This window comes from Microcebus murinus, chromosome 17 (genome assembly GCF_040939455.1).
Source record: "Microcebus murinus isolate Inina chromosome 17, M.murinus_Inina_mat1.0, whole genome shotgun sequence".
Classification (NCBI taxonomy): domain Eukaryota; kingdom Metazoa; phylum Chordata; class Mammalia; order Primates; family Cheirogaleidae; genus Microcebus; species Microcebus murinus.
Genome location: NC_134120.1, coordinates 26,574,635 through 26,593,580, shown reverse-complemented (window position 1 = coordinate 26,593,580; position 18,946 = coordinate 26,574,635). Strand labels below are relative to the sequence as shown.

Genomic DNA, 18,946 nt, shown 5'->3' with positions numbered 1-18,946 from the left:
TACAAGTGAGGAAGTTGAAATATTGAGAAGGTGACTCACCCAAATTTCCATAGCTATCATGTGCAGGTGCTTAATACAGGTAAATCAACCAGGATTGAATTGAATTGTGAGTTCAGAGATGAACTGAGCCAATTTTTCTCAGAACCTGTGTCACTGCTTATGGCGCCTCACATCCAGGACAGCGTCCCATTCTACCCACCACACCCCTGGGGTGAAAGTTAAGAATGAAGTCACTCACCAGGGCTTCTCTTCTGCCAGCAAACCCACGGGGATTGATTGACATTGACCGTGTCATTGGCACATGTTTCATGGCCAACTCCCTTGTTCCTGATGGAACTTTCTGTCTCTTTCAAATGAAGAATTTAAGAGAAACTTTTCTTCTCACTCCTTTTTCTTGACTCCCTCCTTTGTATTTTTCCTGCCTATATCTAACCTGTAAATGATTCTGAAGAGAAGAGACATGTCTCATTCACTTTTTATTTTAACTGTCTTGCACAAAGCGGGCACACAATAAATGCACATTAAATAAATATTTAAAAATGGAAAGCTTAGTGAATTTTTTGAGGGCATTAAATTCTAACAATTGTATCAACAACACTTCATAAATCACCCAGTCTAATTCTCCTCTCACTTAGAGATGAAGAATCTAAGGTCCACTGGGGGTGGGCGGGAAACTTATGTACCCAGTGCCCAGTGGGCAAAATTGCAAGAACCTGGAAATTATGCTAATGCAGAATCCTCTTCCTCCTCCCTCATCTTCTTCTTCCACTTTCTTTCTTTCATCTTCTCCTCCTTTCTGACAGTCATATGCCTGACAACGTGTTAAGGGTGCCACATATATATTTTAGACCTAATTAAAACCTTGTAAACTGGCTATTTTTGTTTCCCATTTTATGGATTTAAATTTTAAAATTAAGTAAAATTAAGAAACCCACCCAAGGCACATAAATCATAAGTTATGAGGCTGTGTCTGTCTGATGCCAGATCCTGTGTCATTACCTTGTTTATTATGAGAATGGTATGACTTCCTGAAAGAAGTGACTTTTTGTATTGATATAGAAAAATCATGCTCACTTTGGCAGCACATTTACTAAAATCAGAATGATACAGAGAAGATTAGCATGGTCCCTGCACATGGATGACATGCAAATTTGTGAAGCATTCCATATTTTTTAAAAAAATAGAAAAATCACCCAAGATAAGCTGAATAAAAGATCACCAAGAAATAAAGAAAAAAGCATAGAGTATGCTACTTTGGGTAAAATAAAAAGGAAAGAAAAAATAAAAACATATCTTATTGGATTGTATGTGCTAACCTATTTACAAGAGTGTGCAGTAAATTAATCATAGGGGTTTTTTATTGGGAGAAATGGAAACTGGGCACATAGAGCAAGAGAGGAAGATTTCTTATTGTACTTTTAAAATACATGTTAATATTTGAAACACATCCATGTATTATCTCTTAATTTTTTTTTAATTTAAAACAGGGTTTAAAAAGTATGTGACTTTTTGTCTTGACTGTTTTGACATGGGGCATTTTTTCTGGTCTTTAGTATACAGCTATTGCAACTGTGTAATTGCGTGTCAGACACACTCATTCCACGGCTGGGCCATGCCAAATCAAAACCAGTACAGAAGCCTGAGGATTATGTCCAGGGCTTCTGCTTTGACCAAAAGTACTTAGAAATTTGAGAAAAAGTCATTGCGATGCTGGCTCCTCAGTCTTTAGCTGTCTGACTGCCACAAGGCCTCAGGGGAGCTTTGCCATGTTGGAATCTTCCCACCCATGGTCAGTTCTTCAACCCCCTGTGCTCCTATGCTTGAGTTTTCCTAGTGACCAAAAGTAGATCCATATCCCCAGAGTAGATTCACATTATCTGGGTTTACAAAAGCCTGGCATATAAACCACAGAGGCAGCTTCATAATTTATAATAAGATATACAACAGAAGAGCCAACGCGTTCTCTCCCTGTAGGCAAAGACACATGGTGACGCAACCTGTATTGACAGACTGCTGGATCCATATGTTACGAGAACAATGGGGACGAGCTCTGCGCTTGTGAGCGGTAGGTTCAGGCTGATGCTACCATCTCTGCAGTAGGGATATCTCTGCCACTGGGACCTGGTACGTTCTAGTCTCAGGTCTGGACCTGTCTCCCTGGGTTGAATGACTTGAATGGATACTGCCAACATCTGCCCCCGGAACTCCACATTTTTGTGCTTCTGATAGACATTCTCTCTCTTTAGACAGGTTAAAACTTTCAGCCTGATTTTTCTTTGACCTGGCAACTATTTAGATCTTTAAGATGACAGCATGATTTAGTTCTTGTCACTACTTGATTGAAATACATGAACCTGAAAGGGCTATTCTCATTTTCCTTAATCTCTAATGTGAGTCTCCTCCCTAGGACCCTGTGCCTCCCCTGCCAAGAACAGTAAATAGACCCCCTGTCTCCTGACTGCATTCCCAGATTTTTCATGCACTCTCCCTGAGAGCTGACCAGCAACAAATGGTGGCCAACTAAAGACACTCATGTCTGATATTCGTCATCTGATGCCTTGTTTCCTTCAGTCTGGAAAACTATCTTTTCAACTCCTCTGTTGACATGGGAAGGGAAATACTTTATGTTTTTATTAAGACTGCACATCTGTGTAACAGTGAGTTGGCAGCCACATTAAGTGTCAGAGAGGACAGGTGGAGGGACTATAGGGACGTTGCTTAAGAGAGGAAGGAGAATGACATGGGAAGCTTGAGGTGAAAGAGCCAAAGATAGATTTGAACAACTTCACACTTTGCTGAGAGCTGATGCTGGAAGAGAGCACCCAAGGGAACTCTAGTAGTACTCCATGGTATACATATACCACATTTTATTAACCCACTAATGAATCGATAGACACTTGAGTTGATTCTACATCTTTGTAATTGTGAATTGTGCTGTAATAAACATTCGAGTACAGGTATCTTTTTGATACAAAGACTTCTTTTCCTTTGGCTAGGTACCCAGTAGTGAAATTGGTGGATTGAATGATAGGCCTACTTTTAGTTCTTTCAGGAATCTCTACACTGTTTTCCATAGAAGTTGTACTGATTTGTAGTCCTGCCAAAAGTATATAAGCATTCCTTTCTCTCTGCCTCCACATCAGCATCTATTGTTTTTTTGGACTTTTTAATAAAAGCCATTCTAACTGGGATAAGGTGATATCTCATTGTGGTTTTAATTTGCATTTTCCTGATGATTAGTGACATGGAGCATTTTTTCATGTTTATTAGTCATTTGTCTATCTTCTTTTGAAAAGCTTCTGTTCATGTCTTTTGCCTACTTTGTAATTGGGTTGTTTTATTTCTTGCCACTTTGCTTGAGTTCTTTGGAAATACCTGTTATAAGCCCTTTATTGGATGTACAGCTTGTGAATATTTTCTCCCATTCTGTAGATTTTCTGTTTGCTCTGTTGATCATTTCCTTACCTGTGCAGAAGCTTTTTAGTTTGATAAAATTCCATTTATTTATTTTTGTTGTTGCTGTGATTGCCATTGGGGTCCTATTCATAAATTCTTTGCCTCGGCCAATATCAAGAAGAGTTTTTCCTACATTTCCTCTAGAATTCTTTTGTTTTTACACCTTACTTTTAAGTCTTTTATACATCTTGAATTAATTTTTGTGTGTGGTGAGAGATTAGTGATCCTGTTTCAGTCTTCTGCTTGTGGCTATCCAATTTTGCCAGCACCCTTTATTGAATGGGGCTTCTTTTCCCCAGTGTATGTTGTTGTCTGCTTTGTCAAAGATCAGTTGGCTGTAGGTCTATGTCTCTATGTTTGTACCAATACAATGCTGTTTTGGTTACTAGAGCCTTGTAGTGTAGTTTGAAATTTGGTAATGTGATTCCCGCATATTTGTTCTTTTTAATTAAGATTGCTTTGGCTACTCAAGATCTTTTCTGGTTCCAAACAAAGCACAGAATTATATTTTTCTAGGTCTGTGAAGTATGACATTGGTATTTTGATGGGAGTTGCATCAAATCTGTAAATCACTTTGGGTAGTATGGACATTTGAATAATGTTGATTCTGCCAATTCATGAGCCTGGTATGTTTTTCCATTTGTTTGCGTCCTTGCCAATTTCTTTCATCAGTGTCTCATAGTTCTTGTAGAGATTTTTTCACCTCCTTGGTTAAGTATATTCCTAGGTATTTTACTTTCTTTGTAGCTATTGTGAATGGTATTGAGTCTTTGATTTGATGGTCAACTTTACTGTTATTGGCATATACAAATGCTACTGATTTATCTACATTGATGTTGCATCCTGAGATTTTGCTGAATTTACTTATCAATTCCAGGAGTCTCTTGGTGGAATCCTTTTCAGTTTTCTATGCATAAAAACATGTCATCAGTGAAGAGCAATAGTTTGACCTCCTCTTTTCCAATTTGGATACCCTTTATTTCTTTCTCTTGCCCGATTGCTCTGGCTAGGACTTTCAGCACTCTGTTGAATAGAAGTAGTGACAATGGGCACTCTTTTCTTATTCCAGTTGTGGGGACTGTTTTCAACTTTTCCTCATTCAGCATGATATTGGCTATGTGTTTGTCATATATGGCTTTTATAATTCTGAGATATGTCCCTTCTATGCCTAGTTTGTTGATGGTTTATATTATGAAATGGTGTTAGATTTTGTTCAATGCTTTTTCTGCATCTATTGAGATAATCATATGGTCTTTCTGTTTGCTTCTGTTTATGTGGTGAATTACATTTATTTATTTGTGTATGTTAAACCATCCTTGCATCCCTGGGATGAACCCCACTTGATCATGGTAGATTATTTTTTTGATGTGCTACTTAATTCTGTTTGCTAGTATTTTACAGAGGATTTTCACTTATATATTCATAAGGGATATTCATCTGTAGTTTTCTTTTTTGTGTGTGTCCTTTCTTGGCATTGGTTTCAAGGTGATACTGGCTTCATAGAATGAGTTGGGTAGGAGTCTGTTCTTCCCAATGTTATGGAATAATTTCTGCAGTATAGGTACCAGTTCTTCTTTGTAGGTCTGGTAAAACTTGGCTGAGAATCCATCTGGTCTGGGGCTTTTTTTGTTGTTGTTGGACACTTTTTTATTTCTTCAATCTTGTTGCTTGTTATTGGTCTGTTCAAGAGTTACATTTCTTCCTGATTGAGCCTTGGGAGGTTGTGTGTTTCCACGAATTTGTCCATTTCCTCTGTTTTCTAGTGTATGTGTGTAGAGATTTTCAATGTATTCATGGATGATCATCTGTATTTCTGTGGTAGCAGTTGTAATGTTTCCTTTTTCATTTCTGAATGAGGTTATCTGGGTCATTTCTTTTCTATTCCTGGTTAATCTAGCAAGTGGTCTGTTGATTTTGTTTATCGTTTCAAAGAACCATTTCTTCGTTTCATTGATCTTTTGTATTATTTTTTGTTTTCCATTTTAATTCTGTTCCGATCTTTTTTATTTGTTTTCTTCTGCTGGCTTTGGGTTTGGTGTGCTCTTCCTTTTCTAGTTCCTGGAGATGTGACATTAGGTTGTTAATTTGTGATTTTTTTTGTCTTTTTAATGTAGGCATTAAGGCTATGAATTTTCCTGAGGAATGCTTTTGCTGAGTCCCACAGATTTCTAATGTTTTTTAATAGCTGCAGAATACTCACTTGTATGGAGGTACTACAATTTATTTAACCAATTCCCTTCTTTGTTATTAAGATAATGCTATAATGAATAATCTGATATACATTTTATTTCACACATGCAAACAATATCCCTGACACTGAATTGTGTTTATAAGCAGGAGGCACGCATGTAATGCAAATAGTAGGAGTTTAATAAATGCTTGCTGAATTAAGTGAAAAATTTAAGAATTGGTGAAGCTTGTCAGGGGAGGTGGGCAAACAGCCTGTGGATCCTCAAGTACAGGTGATATTTGGCCTCATGGGGTGGAGACTCCATGAGAGTTGGGACAGCTAACAGAGTACGCAGAGCCATATCCACCATCTACCCTTGTAGGAGAACAACAGAGTAGCAGAACTGAACCTTGAACTGAGGCCTCTCCTCTCTCACCTTTATGCCTCTTCAGGCTCCTGCTGAGATGCTGTGCTCCTTTCTTAGTGTTGAATTATGTTACTCACATTCATTACTTGTTGATTTGACTTTCATCTTTCCTGTTCATTTTCAGCATCAGAAGATACACTGGAAAAATGGGGGGAGCTCAGGCTTTGACATAGACAGAAGATCCTGGCTTTAAAGACTTCTCTAGCTGCAAGGCTTGAGCAAGTTGCTGAGCCTCTCCATTTCTTGTGTCTAAAATGCAGATAGGGCCAGGCGCTGTGGCTCACGCCTGTAATCCTAGCTCTTGGGAGGCCGAGGCGGGCGGATTGCTCAAGGTCAGGAGTTCAAAACCAGCCTGAGCAAGAGCGAGACCCCGTCTCTACTATAAATAGAAAGAAATTAATTGGCCAACTGATATATATATAAAAAATTAGCCGGGCATGGTGGTGCATGCCTGTAGTCCCAGCTACCCGGGAGGCTGAGGCAGAAGGATCACTCGAGCCCAGGAGTTTGAGGTTGCTGTGAGCTAGGCTGACGCCACGGCACTCACTCTAGCCTAGGCAAGAAAGCGAGACTCTGTCTCAAAAAAAAAAAAAATAATAAAATAAAATAAAATAAAATGCAGATAGTATTGTGTCCTAACAAAGTGGTGATGGTATACTGAGCTGGCCCATGTAATGCCCCAGCCCTGGTTCTCAGGATTAAGGTCTCAAAGAATTTTAGCTGCCCTTGGCCCCAACACATGCCTAGGTGCTCTGTAAATATGCTCATTGAAGTAAATCAAATCACTCTGAATACCACAGTATATTTCTGTGCTTCTTTACCATGTAGGTGCCTGCACTGTGTCTTAATATCTACAAGATGCATTTAGTCCCAAAGAAATTGTTAGGCCACTCTTAGAGGCTCATTCCTTTAGAATGAGTAAAGCACAAGAGGCCAATTTCCCCCCAAAGAGAGACAGGAAAGACACTAAAGGAAACGGAGACTACTGCTATTCTAGGAGTTCAGTGAGAAACAGAGTCATTAGAGCCAAAGCCTGGTGTGCAGAAAACAGACTGGAGAGAGAGAAAAGTTCAGATTCAATGACCTGAAGTGCATGCTTCTCATCTTTTTGCTGCATTCTTATGTTATCATGACAAATGCCAGTTTAGCTGTTGAAGGTACACCTGGTATACTACACAGAATGAACTGAATATATTTTGAGCTCAGTGTTGGCAAATCCAAAAAAGTGGGGTGGTAGGGAATCTTTGGGGCTAAAAGGTATCTGGTGCAAGTTGGCCAATGTAGAGTAGTTACCTGAGATATTCATTCTGGGCATGGGCTGATGCTGCACTGGCAGGCTGTGCAGTTCCTGTTCCACCTAGCCCATGAGCTGCTAGCCCAAGTGCACTCACATGCTCATAACAGGCTTTTAAATAGCATGTGCTGAATGACTAGCAAGTGTGTTTCGGCCATCTCCTGTGGCAGCAGTCCCCAACCTTTTTGGCACCAGGGACCAGTTTTATGGAAGACAATTTTTCCTTAGAGTGGTGTGTGGGGGGATGGTTTGGGGATGATTCAAACGCATCACATTTATTGTGCAGTCAAACCTCTCTGCTAATGATAATCTGTATTTGCAGCTGCTCCCCAGCTCTAACATCACTGCCTCAGCTTCACCTCAGATCATCAAACGTTAAATTCTCCTGAGGAGCGCACAACCCAGATCCCTCACATGTGCGGTTTCTGGTAGGATTCTCACTCCTATGAGAATCTGACGCTGCCACTGATCTGACAGGAGACGGAGCTCATGCAGTGATGTGAGAGATGAGGAGCGGCTATAAATACGGATGAAGCTTCACTCCCTGACCTGCCACTCACCTCCTGCTGGGCGGTCTGGTTCTTAACAGGCCAGAGACTGGTACCGGGGTTGGGGACTGCAGTCCTGTGGGACTAATTAGCAATTTTCTAGACTTTGGTATAATGTTCTAAATGCTTGTCAATAGTCCAGCACAAGTCAAAAACCTGCCTATTGGCCATGACTGAACAGAATTAAAAGCCAGGAATCCCCTAACTCCCTTCATCTCTCAGAAAAGACACATTTTTTAAATTACAGCTGCACTTACACCCTTAGAGGAAGGTGTTTTGTTTTATCTTGGACACCAAGAATTAGCCAACCCCTTGGGCTGATAGGAACACGATCCCTTTGCTAGTCTTTTGCTCTTACCCATGTAACACCAACATCAAAGTCCTCAACACTCATACAAATTCCCTACTCCTGAAAGAGACTGGTAAAAGGGGATGAGAACATAGATGAAGAAGAGGATCTGATCTCTCCAGGTGGACCAAGAAGAATTCATAGGAATGCCAAACTTTTCAACTGAGCCCTGGATCATCACACAGCCATTCATCTATCTATCCATCCACCCATGCATTTAACATGGCTGGAACATCTACTACTTCAGAAATTGTGCTAAGTGATAAAAGATAAAGAAGCCTTGGCCCCTGTTTTCAAGTGTCTAGTTATGAGCAACCACCCTAAGAAAAAGCTAGCCTGCATGCTTCAGAATGACAGGAGGTCACTTGAATTCAGAGAAAGAAATTAGAAATGAGGCCAGACAAAGACTGAGTGGTCATGACCACTATTTCTCTCAAAACTTTTGTGAGGATTATTAGTTTCCCGGGTCCTTTCCTTTTACCTGTAGTAACACTGGTCAAAGGCTTATTGACTGATTCATTCCTTTTGGGTCCTGCCTCTCAAGGCAAGGATTCTGCTTAAGTAATGCCTAGTATTTAGTAAACACTTAGAGCATAGGAATCACATCTTCTAGAATGCCAGCCTTATTGCTAAATATGTATGTAACCAAAAGGTGCCTATCTGGATTATTGTAGCTTTTGTATAATTTTCAGTGGGTTCCATGCACACAGAGTAGGAACAGGAGACTCTGGAAGATATGGCAGTCCCATGTTTACCTGTCATTTTCTCTCCATTCATACCCACTTCCTAGAAAACCTTCTCCTGGAAACACAGCCCCATGTTTCAGGGGCTCCACAAGCCCAGTCATGGCTGACTGCACCTGGTTCAGCTGGGACAATCCATGTATATTCTCAGAACTTAGAAAATAACCCCTAGATTAAATAGATTAATCAATGTCAGTGCTTCAACTAGAAGTCTGAGTAGACTCAAGGTCGTGGCTACTTTGGAGGACTGTTCTGAATTGTGTGATGGACACATGAATTAGAGGAGCTCATTTATGATAGAGAAAAATAAAGAATAGCTGAGAAACTCTACCTCCCAAAACTCTAGGTCCTGTGACACCTCACTATGATTGTAGCCATTGGGTTATATGAGTTATGTCTTTGCCTTTATAATTCTCTTTCTAAAACGTAAGCTAGTTGGGTGGACTTCTAGTACTTATAACCAAAAGATAACCAATATAGGGAAAATAAAGGTCTAGATTCTTTAGGAATATGTCAAGATAAAGGCTAGATAGAAAAGAAACATGGAATGTGGAGGTCAGGAGCCTCCAGTGTGTGAAAATCCAATAATCCTCACAGAAACAGGAAAAGATACCTCGCCAACATCAACTTTTGCCTCAGGTTCATGACTTTTTAAAATCTAATGCATTTGATCCATTTCTGCTTCCCTGAGGATGATCTGGTGTCAAATCATTGCATGGTCTTCATCTATAGCTGTTCCAGCTAGTTAGTATCAAGTCTTTATGGCTTCACTGCTGCAGCAACACTGTCCGATAAAACTTTCTGTGATGGTGGAAATGGTATACATCTGTGCAGTCCAGTGATAAAGCCACCAGCCACATGTGACTATGGGCCACTTGCAATGTGTGACTAAGACTGAATCTTGAATTGAATTTAATTTTAATTAATATAAATGTGAATAGAAACAGTCTCATGTGGCACTCTAGTAGCTATTGCATTGGGTAGAGTAATTCTAGAACATACTCCAAAGTCCCAATGCTGTTTGCTATCTCCCTGCTGCAACCTGCTCCACCAACCATCCCATGGTTCCCCAGCTTCACTTTTGTTTTCACTATATGGCCATTCTTCACAGAGCTGCTGGAGAGGTCTTCAAAAATACAAAACTAATGAGAAAACTCTGCTGTTCAAAATGATCCTATGGTTTATATTTAAATTTGGAATGAAATCTAAACTCCTGTATCTTGCAAGGTCCCATCTTATCTGATGCTCGCCTACCTTTCCCACCATATCTCCTCCTGTTCTGCCCCCCATCCCATCCTGTATTCACAGCACTCCAACCTTCATGGCCTTCCTTTTGTCTCTCTAACATGCCAAGGTCATCATCAGGTCAGGATTTGGATTCAGTATCTTTTCTGTGTGCAATATTTGCTCCCAAATCTCACTGTGGCTGGCTTTTCTCATCATTCAGATCTTAGCTTATATATAATTTTCTCCGAGAATTCTTTCCTGGCCACCCTGGGTAAAACACCTTCTGCAGTGGATCCCTCCTCTTCAATTTTATTTATTTTTTTAGCCTGTTTCATTTTTTTCAAAAGACTTATCACTTTCTGCAATTTTATCATGGATGTCTATCATCTTCCTTTATCTCTATCCACCCAAGCATCTACTTATTCATCCATCCATCTGCCTATCCATTCATCTGTTCATCCATCCATCTGCCCAGGGTTTACCTCCGTATCCCCTCACAAAAATGTAAGCTCTTAAGGAAAGAGGATCTGCCTGTCTTAGTCACTGTTGTAGCCTTAGAGCCTAGAACACAGCCTGGCACACAGTAGGTGTTCAACAAATATTTTTGGATAGGTGAACCAACTGGCCAAATGACTGCCTATTCAGGGTTTGGAACCCTTGGCTGTGGCCCTCCCAAAGATCCCTTCTCAATCTAGCACTGGACCCATGTGGAAGGTACTGATATGTCAAAACTGAACCCCTGAACTTTCCGCCCAGACTAACTGCTCTGCAGGGATCTCTGTCTTGGTTAGTGACAGCATCATTCTGGTGATTGTTCAGGCTCAACACCTCAGTGTCATCTTATCCACATGCTGTCCATCAGCAAATCTTGTTGGTTTGCATGCCCACGTCTCACTGCCTGTGCTGCTGCCTCCTGATCTCAACCACTAAAACCTCCTCATCTCTTGTGCAGAGTATGGCAGGGTGCGCCTAATTCCCACTACTTCTGAACTTGGACTCTGCATGCTACCCTCAACAGCATGATTCTGTTAAAGCATAAATCAAATCATGTCACTCATTGGTTCAAAACCCTTCAGTGCCTATTTTACTGAGAGTCAAAGCCAAAGTTATTTTACAAAGACTCATTGACCCACACGCCTGATCTCATCACCTCTCAGATCTCACCTGTAACAGGGCTCTCTCTCGCTCACACTTCTTATACTACACTGGCCTCCTTGCTGTGCAGTGAAGATGGCAGGCACATCTCACCTAGGAGACATTGCCTGTGCTGCCTCTTTCAAGCTTGAAGCCTTTGCCCAAGTTATTCTTATTCCCTTCTCCCTTTATTTGGCACCATAGCAATTAATATATTGCATGATTTTTTGTGTTGTTCATTTTTCATCTGCTCCACATAGACTATAAACTCTATAAGGACAGGGACTTTTGCTATCTTGTTTGTTTTATTCTCTGCTGTATCTTCAGTACTTAAAACAGGGCCTGACACAAAACAGAATTTAATTAATCTTTGTTGAATGAATGACAGTGAGAAATTTAACTAAAGTGATTTAAATAGTTTGAGTTATTTTTCTTTCTTTCTTTCTTTCTTTTTTAAAGGGCTGGTCAAGTGAAGCATGAGTTTTTCTAAGTAGATGGAACTCACATCAATTAAATAAGATTGCTAAAGGATCAACTTATTCAAAGACTTATGTCCCAAAGTCTCGATGTCACTGAGAGACCAAGTTGATTGCCCAATTATCCATTTTCAGAGCAGAATATTGTCTGTCATCATTGCCACTTAACACAGAAGGCTTATCAGACCCACTTGGCTAACATAGCATGTCAGTCAGCTAGCAAAAAACACAGGGAGGAGGAGCACTCTGTAAATAAGTCAAGAAAATGAATTAAAAATCTCTTCTGTCAGGATTTTCTTGTTAGCGTTGTTTACAAACTGCAGGCACTTTAGAGCTGCATGCCACCCTAGGAGATGACACCAGGGGGCCAGAAAGAATCAACAGGGATGTTGAGAAAATGTGCACTTTGCTCCAAGATAGGGATGGTATTCAGACTGCTCTAATCCTGCAAGTGGAGGTAGACGGTCACTGTCAAAGAGATGGAGCAAGTGTGAGCTGGACCCAGAGCTGTATTGGTAGCTTTTCATATCACCTCCATTGTGTCAATGTCACAGTACCCACCCTCAGGCTTCTTCAAAGATGCTAACAATAAATGGAACAAAAGTGGCACAGTGTCTTCTATTTAAAAAAATAACAAATCAAGGATCCAGGAGGCTAACTAGTTTAGTCTTACGAAATCTGCTTTGTGTGTACAGTAGAATAGCCACAGGAGAACTTCTCATTCATATCTGTGAATTCCTCAAACTTCTTATTCACATCCATGAGCTCTAATGAACTGAAGCTTCTGTATTTTGACTTTAAGTGAGTATCCAATAAACCACTGGCTTTTCTCGACCCACCATGCATGCCAGCTCTCTACAGGGGGTGAAGGGGAGAGAGAAAAGAAACATTCCCTAGGGATCATGATGGGATCTTGTAAAGCATTGTGTGTTCTGGCTCTACTCTTTCATGTAGTCACTCATTTGTGCAGTAAATATGTGTTGAATATCTATTTTGTGCAAAGACCTATGCTAGGAATTGGATCTTCAAGGACACAGAAGGGGCAGGACTCTGGTGGTAGGAAAAGCAGAGAGAAAGATCCCTGTGGTTGAACACTTACATGGGAGAGCCAACCTTTCCTGAGGAGTGGTTTCTAAAGCCAGGAAATATGATTCCAAACAAAAATTGTTTTGAAATATCTTAGATAATACCACAGTGAGGACAAACTCACAACTTTTCAATAAATCTAACTCAGCCAGTTTTTCCACTAGAGAGCTTTTCTTCTTTTTTTCTTTGTCTCTTTATTTCATGATATTATGGGGTACAAATATTGTTAGGGTTACATATATTGCCTTTGCCATCCCTCCCCCCAACCCTTGCCATGTCAGAGCTTCAAGCGTGTCCATCCTGAAGGTGGTGCTCATCGCACTCATTGTGTAAGTATAAACCCATCCCCTCCCTCCCACCTGCCCTCCACCAGATAAATGTTATTTTTGTTTTGTTATATTTTTTGACCTTTTGGTTACATTTTAGATCTTTGTCTCTCACTTGAGGGAAGCCCTCCCCCTCCACAATGCTCGCTATATCCCTAAAATGTGGGTCTCCCCCCAACCCCGAATCCCTGGTGAGCTATACCACCATTTGAGCACCATAGTTTTAATCAGTCAGTACCAATTTGATGGCAAATACATGTGGAGCCTATTTTCCTGATCTTGTGTTGCCTCACTTTGGATAACAGGCTTAAGCTTAATCCAGGATAGCATAAACGGTGCTAGTTCGCTGTCGTTTCTTAGAATTGAGTAATATTCCATTGTGAGCAAATACCAAAATTTGATTATCCACTCATGAATTGACAACATCTTGTGAGAATGGCCTGTATCAGGAAATCCCAAAACAACAAATGCTGGCGAGGATGTGGAAAGACAGGAACACTTTTACACTGCTGGTGGGACTGCAAATTGGTGCAACCTTTGTGGAAAAGAATTTGGAGATACCTCAAACAGCTAGAAATAGAAATACCATTTGACCCAGCAATAGCATTGTTAGGCATCTACCCAAAAAAGCATAAGATATTCTATTATAAAGACATCTGCACCCGAATGTTTATGGCAGGACACTATTGGAAGGACATGGAAACAACTCAAGTGCTGTTTCTTGACTAAGCACCAGTAAAGGTGGTTGGCTTTCATTTTGGGGCTGTGTAAAAAGAAAGCAAGCAAATAAACAAAACTCCAAATAGCAAAATCCCGGTTAATGGGAAAATTATCATAAAATAAAGGTCACATGAGAACTGAGATCAGTTTGGAACAGACACTCATTAAAGAGAATGAGCTACGGAATCACCAGATTATGTAGCTTAATGTTGATCTTTCTCTTTCTATTTTGTCTAATCCCTATACTCAAATAGAAGTCCAATGCCTGAATAAAACAACTGAGTGTCACCGTGTCACAGGTGCTTTTTTCTTTTCTAATCTTCAAAACAGACATACAAGATTTATATTATTGTCTCCATGTTACAAGTCAAGAAAGTGAGGCATAAAGAGGTCGGATAACTTGGCCGGGGTCACATTGCCAGTAAGAAAAGTCCTTGTGTCAGCCAGAGATGCCACAATAAAATTTGATAATTTAAGGGTTATCTGACAAAAAGAAGCATTCTCAAAGCGTTGGCAGGATGTAGTGAACCACAGTGGGTAATACAACATCCTTAATCTGGTGGCAGAAATGGTGTGGCCATTCTAAGCCTGAGAAAGCAAAGGGATGCTGGGGGTTACAGAAGCACAAGGAGAGAAAAAGTTAAGGGTAGGAAGCGTGATTCATCTGAGGGCTGGAGACTACCCAGGTGACTGGGCAGGGAGGCAGCCAGAGCAATAAATATGCTCTAATTCTCTCCACTCTCAATCCACTCTCACTCTCTCTTTGCAAAGTTCCCCACTAACTGAACCCATCAGAAGGCAGAGGGCAGAAAAGGCTGTTGATACAGTCCATACTGTCCTGTTCAACCTTCTAGGACAGCAAAGAGGCTAGATAGTGAATCAGGAAGGATAAAGGGAAGCATTCCAGCACAGTTCTTTGCCACATAGTAAGAAATTCCTTCAAGTTAGTGATAGCAGTATTTCATTCATCCTTACAGCTCATAGAACAGTGCCTGTCACATCCTAAATGAGCAATGAAAAAATATATTAATACCCTTTTCTTCTTTTCCTTTCTGCTTTCTTGTCTCCAAGACCTTGGGCCAGAAGTGAAGATGGCATTGGTGGCCCCGAATGTGGGCTATTGGTGGTGTCTAGTAAAAGAAGTGGTGTGACCTTCTCCACCCCTCATCACGGTTTGGGAGGTGTGAGTGGAGAACATTCTAGAATAGGATTTCCTCCGGTGAAGACTCCATGTTCCTTGCCCTTTTGCAGTTGGCCTCGAGTCTGGGAACAGGGAGGGTGAAGTGTTTCTTTTCCTGGGGATGCTTCCAAGCCATTTTATAGAGCATCAGCAATTTTAATTTGAGTCAGGACCAAAGTTTGAGAACCACGCTATTCAGCAAACTTCTTTACAAGATGTTGGAAAGAAAAAAAAAGACAAAGAAGAACACTGTTTTTCAAGTGACCAAAATTGTTGTCAGAAGCACTTCAGATTTGAATTATATTCATGAGAAAATGTGGCAGAAAAGAACTGCGTATCTGTTCCTTCAATTAGCTCTTATTAACTGTTCGGTTCCCTGGTACCATAAAAAATCAACTAGAGAGGATATTCAAAAAAAGGAATAGCCACTAGTTTAAAGGCTAAAACTAATAATGCTTTTTTTCCTTCTTTCTCAAAGCCCTTCCCAAAAATCCAGCATCTCAAAAACAGGTCAGTTGTGCTCTGAGGAGGTCGTTTTGCTCCAGTTGAAGTATTTGTTTTTGACGAACCTTTCATATGGTATTGATGGTTTTTTAACCACAGGCAGCTGGGATATCCCCATTTGTTAAAATTTCTCTGGGCACATTTGCACAAGAAGAAAATGTGTCACAGAATCTTCAGGCTGAAGGTCCTGGGAAGGTATGTCCCCTGTCTTTTCATACCCAGTCTTTTCATACTAGTTGATAGGAATCTTCCTGAGGGTGAGGGCTCTGAAGAAGAGAAATCATCCTCTCTTCCAATTTGCCTTGTCTTGCTGTAAAACAAAGCAAGCTGCTCCCTTTGAATCTTGCCTGCTCAGAATTAAAAATGGAAAGTACAATAGTGTAATACATTTTATGACCTTCATGTTTTATTAAATTTCATAAAGGCATTCCATTCAGAAGAGGGTCAGATTTTAAATGAAGGCTCTACAACAAATATTTAAACTCAGATTTAATAAAAAAAGTTATTGTGTATTCATGCAATTGCAATTGATTATAGAAGTCTTAGGTACTGAAATTTTAAAAGGGTAATAGATATTGTAAATGGATAATAATGTTTAACAGGATGCTAAATTTGGTATTTATTTGGCCTATTTTAGGTACATTTTGAAAATTTATGGAACAATGCTAATTGTTTTTTAGATACAAGAACTTCACACACAGAAAGGGCATAGGAAGTTCTGATTGAAAGAATGCAGGAATTACATGAGTAAAAGAAAATCTGCAAACTTTAGACTCTCTTGTGTTATGAGGACTAATACACTGTAATTAATTCAATGTAACAAAATTTCATAGGGAGTATAATTTGTTCTAGCATTGTGCCAAGCTTTGGAGGAGCTATGTGAAATGTTCATGAGAGAGCCTGCATCCTTAAGGAGCTGAGCACTGAGATGGAGAGGCATGATCTATACAGACATAAAACACCAAGAGAACAAGAATAAAGAGACACGTGGCTCTGTTCCAGCTCTCAGGGGAGCTGGAGTGGTTGGATAAGACATTATAGAGGAAGTGAAATTGAGGCAGGTATTGAGTAACTTCCAAAGGGGCATATAATATGCTCTCTCATTTTATCATAACAAGCATTTAAAGATTGTCAAAGGATTTGCCAAAGATTCTCAGCAAAGCAGCATATAAAGGCTATTTAAAGAAATCAAACTTCCTCCCTCATGCCAGTATTTCTCTCTATGGAAATTTTCTCTTTAGTTGTGCTTCCAGAAGCTTGACTCTATAGTGCCTGTATATAACATTTTTGCATTTTTCCCACTTAGGGTTCACTGAGTTTCTTAAATCTGTGGGTTGGTGTCTTTCATCAGTATTGGAAAGTTCTTGACCCTTTTTTTCACCCCAAGTACTATTTCTTTCCTATTCCTTCTCTTCTCCTAGGATTGCAGTTATATGCATACTAGTTTGATTCATAATTCATCTCACATATTTCCTTCTGTTTTATTATTTTTATTCTTTTATTCTTCCCTTGCTTTGGTTTGGATATTTTCTCATATGCTCTGATGAAGTTCAATAATCCTCTCTTCTGTTGTGTCCAGTCTGCTGTGAAACCTATCCAATTTCAAATGTTGTATTTTGTACTTTTAGAATATTCATTTAATTCCTTTTTAATAGTTTCTCATTTTCTGCTGAAATATTTTATCTTTTCATTCATTACATTCATTTTTTCCATCTATTTTCTTTAACAAAGTGTTTTGAAATCCTTGTTTACCTCCAACATCTAGATTGTCTCTGAATTTGCTTCTGCTAACTGTCTTATCTCTTTATTGCAAGTCTCTTTTTTGTTTCATTTTATGTCTAGTAAATTTTGATAGTATGCTGGACATTTTCAACAATACTTTGCAGAGGCTCTAGATTATGTTATTATCTTCTAAAATGAATTGGGTTTTATTTTGGCAGGTAGTTAATTAAATTAATTAAAGGGTGAAGCCCTTTGATTATTTTCAAGCTTAGTCAAAACTTCTTTGTTAGAGAAGATCTATTTATGGGTTTTTAAAATTTTATTTTTATTCTCTAGTTTGGTCCTTATTCCTAAAGTATGGCCTTTCCAGGATATTTTTCAGGGTATTGCTCAAGGTACCTCTGCTCTGGCTGCCCTCGGTAGGATCTCTGCAACCTCTGATCGACTCTCAACCTCTCAGCATCTGCTGTTTCTAAGCTTCCTTGCATAGGCTAGGAGTTGGCCTAAGACCTGAGACATATTTCCACCCAGGTTTTTTGAGTTGCTGCTTTTCTGACAACATGCTTGCAAAATCCCACTTACCTTACTAGACCAAAACTCTGGTTTGCTTCCTTTGGCCATAAAGATCGCTATTCATTGGTTGGGCTCCTCTTCTTTGCATCTAAGCCCAGAAAAAGTCCTTTATGAGAAAGTCTGAGTAAATGTGGGTATTATCTCCTATGCCTTCTTTCTCTTAAGGAACCCAATCTTTCATTCAGTTGTTCTCCAATACCCACAAATAATTCAATATGATTTATCCAGGTTTTGTAGTTGTTTGGTGGGCAAGTGAGTCTAGTACCAGTTATTCCATCATGGATTGAGTCTTTCTATTAAATAGAAGTTCAAATACATTTATACACTTGCATAACATGAAGGTTTACTTGTACACTCACACACATATGTGTATGCATGTGCATACATGAATATACATTTATTTGTGTGTGGATATGCACACACATGTGAATGTATACATGTATAAATATCTATCTACATGCATACCAGTTTGTTTATAAATGTGCACATGTATAACTATACACACACATACATACATACATACACAAGAACACATGATTGAGATTTAATTCATGTGACCGGAGCTAACTCTGGCCACAGGGGTCCTCAAACTTTTTAAACAGGGGGCCAGTTCACTGTCCCTCAGACCATTGGAGGGCTGTTGGAGAGTGCGGGGCAAATTCCACACATGCACTGTGGGCCGGGCATGAGTCGGCTACTATGCAGGAGAGGCAGCCATGGCAGAAACACCCAGTGGGCTGGATAAATGTCCCTGGTGGGCTGCATGTGGCCCACGGGCTGTAGTTTGAGGACCCCTGCATCAGAGGGTAGAGATTTAGAGATTTTCTTCCCTACTGCCAAATAGTCTATTGGAGATTTATTTGGTCCATTGAGGGTTCTTGCGAGGGTTAATTTACTAGTCATAGACTCCTTACTGTGAATTGCTTAAAATAACCTCCCAGTCTATCAAGGTCCCGCAGGGGTGAATGCTAGAGCTAGTGTTCCAGAACAGGTCTCCACATGCTCCTTCCT

At 39.9% G+C, this 18,946-nt stretch overlaps 1 non-coding gene across 1 annotated transcript; it reads left to right on the top strand.

The window, feature by feature from the left end:
* Positions 1-1,066: 1,066 nt before the first annotated feature.
* On the top strand, positions 1,067-1,173 carry LOC142861752 (U6 spliceosomal RNA). Its single transcript, XR_012912906.1, has one exon. It is a non-coding gene; the product is annotated as a U6 spliceosomal RNA (small nuclear RNA).
* The last annotated feature ends 17,773 nt before the right edge of the window (positions 1,174-18,946 follow it).